The 2,500-nt window shown below is 75.4% G+C and overlaps 1 non-coding gene across 1 annotated transcript; it reads right to left on the reverse strand.

Annotated features, from left to right (window-relative positions):
* Positions 1-390: 390 nt before the first annotated feature.
* On the reverse strand, positions 391-543 carry LOC138804845 (5.8S ribosomal RNA). Its single transcript, XR_011365354.1, has one exon. It is a non-coding gene; the product is annotated as a 5.8S ribosomal RNA (ribosomal RNA).
* Positions 544-2,500: the final 1,957 nt, after the last annotated feature.

Consider the following 2,500-nt stretch of genomic DNA (forward strand, 5'->3'; position numbering starts at 1 on the left):
CGCCTCGGCGTGCGAGTCCGCGGGGCACGGGAGCCCGCGACGCGCTCGCTCGCGGCCGGCGGCCGCGGCACGGGGCCGCCCTGAGACCCGACTCGAGCGCCCGGCGCGAAAACGTCATCCCCCGGTTCGGGCACCGCGGAACACAGCGGGGGGCCGGGACAGACAAGACCCGGCCGCGGGCTCGTCTCTGCGCGGATACCAACCCCCCCGGGATGACCGCTCGCTCGCTCGCTCGCTCTAAAAGCCAGACGGGACCGCGAAGCGACGACCGCCAAAGTCTGAACTTAGGGGGACGGAGGGCCCCCGGGAGAGGGGGCCCTGCGAAGGGAGACCCCCAGCCGCGCCACCCCGCGGGGCAAGGCAACCCCCGGGGGGCGATTGATCGTCAGGCGACGCTCAGACAGGCGTAGCCCCGGGAGGAACCCGGGGCCGCAAGTGCGTTCGAAGTGTCGATGATCAATGTGTCCTGCAATTCACATTAATTCTCGCAGCTAGCTGCGTTCTTCATCGACGCACGAGCCGAGTGATCCACCGCTAAGAGTCGTACGAATCGGGGCGTGGCCCGACGCGGGGCACACGCGGCTGGCACGGCGCTGTTCTCCCGGTCCCGCACCCCCAGACAGACCCGAGAGGGGAGAGGAGGGCGCGGGCGGGTCGCCTCGGGCCGGCCAGCAGAGACAGAACGAGAACGAGACACGGAGGGGGTCGGACAGACGAGACACGGGGACGGGGACGCCCGGCGCCACGGCCACGCCAGCGCGGGGGGCGCGGCGGGCGGGCGCTCGGACGCCCCCGACCCCACAGGCGCCCCGGGGGTGCCCACCCCCGAAGCCCGGGCTGCGGGAGAAGCGGCCCGCCCGCGAGCGGGCGCGGGCCGCCCCGAACCCGGGACGGGGGCGGAGTCTGGGAGAGACCGGGGACCGGCCTCCCCACGGGCCCGCCGCCCCGACCCCTTGGACGGACGGGCGACCCCCGATGGGTCTTTAAACCTCCGCGCCGGAACGCGATACCAGGTACCTGGACACGAGAGGGCGGACGAGCGAGGTAGGTAGGGGGGGCGGCGACGCCCGGGAGGCGGCCGCCGGACACCCTCCCCACCCCCCCGAGCCGCACCACCGCCAGCCCCACCCGCCGCCGCCGCCGCCCCAACCACACGGGGCCGGGGGGGGGGGAAAACCGAGCCACGGGACGCGGCAAGCCCGGTAGCGGGGGCCACCCCGCCAGAGGCGGGGTAAGGTGCCACCGCGGGGAGCCGGCCCCGGACCGGGGGGCGGAGGGGAAGGCGAAGGCGGACCGAGAGGGGGAGAGGACGGCGGCCGCACACGGGCGAGGCCGAGCCCCCCCCCCCGACCGACGCGCGAGGCGCCCAGTGCGGGAAAGCCAGCGGGGAAGGGGACCGCCACGAGGGCGCACAGGCGAGGCGAGGCAGGGGCCCGAGGCGCGGTGCCCCGCGGGTGGCGCAGAACGGGAGAGGAGCGCGGGGACGCGGGGAGCGAGCGCGGAGACGGAGGAGGCGGGCCGACGGGGAAAAGCGGACGCGGCGGCGGCGGCCCCCAGCGGCTGGGGAATGCGACGCGCCACGCGGGCCCGGACGCGGGCGGGGTCGGCGGAGCGGGGGCAGGGGGAAGCGGGTGATCTGGACAAGGACGTCCGCGGAGGCAGCGGGGGGCGACACCGCGGCGGGGAGGGCGCGCGGGCCCGCGCGGCAGCAAGCGGGAGAGAGGGCGCGCGCCCATCCGCTCCCGGCCACCCGGGCCCGGAACCCGGAACCCACCGCGGCCGCCCCCGCAAGCCGGCGGGCGACACGACCCACCCGCAACATGCCTTAACCCGGGCACCGGCTCGCCCACCCGGCGGCACGGGCGCCGCGGGGACGGCGCCGCAGACGGCCACACCCACCGGGCCGACGCCGGCCGGCCACGCGATCCCAGCCGGCCTTGGCCTCTCTACCGCTCCTTCCTCCTCTTCTCGCGCCCCCTCGCCAACTCACCCGTCCGCGGCCGCGGGAAACACCGGGACGGGGGGAATGGTCCTCACCGGCACAGCCGCCCCGGGAACGGGCGGGCCCCTCCTCCCAGGCCGGCCCCGACGTGCGAGAGCGGCCACACGGGGACGGACGGCGGCGGCGACGGCGACGCGGGAAAGACGGCGACGGCGACGAGGAGGAGCCCCGAGGGACCGCGGCGCCGGCAACCCCGGCGGATCGCGGAGGGCCACCCTCGCGCCGAGCTCGCCCCGCACGCGCGCGCGCGCGCGCGCGAGTCCGTGCCCTTTCCGTTAATGATCCTTCCGCAGGTTCACCTACGGAAACCTTGTTACGACTTTTACTTCCTCTAGATAGTCAAGTTCGACCGTCTTCTCAGCACTCCGCCAGGGCCGTGGGCCGACCCCGGCGGGGCCGATCCGAGGGCCTCACTAAACCATCCAATCGGTAGTAGCGACGGGCGGTGTGTACAAAGGGCAGGGACTTAATCAACGCAAGCTTATGACCCGCACTTAC

The sequence above is a fragment of the Dipodomys merriami genome, unplaced genomic scaffold (assembly GCF_024711535.1).
Source record: "Dipodomys merriami isolate MVZ:Mamm:240054 unplaced genomic scaffold, mDipMer1.0.p SCAF_3731, whole genome shotgun sequence".
NCBI classification, from domain to species: Eukaryota; Metazoa; Chordata; class Mammalia; order Rodentia; family Heteromyidae; genus Dipodomys; species Dipodomys merriami.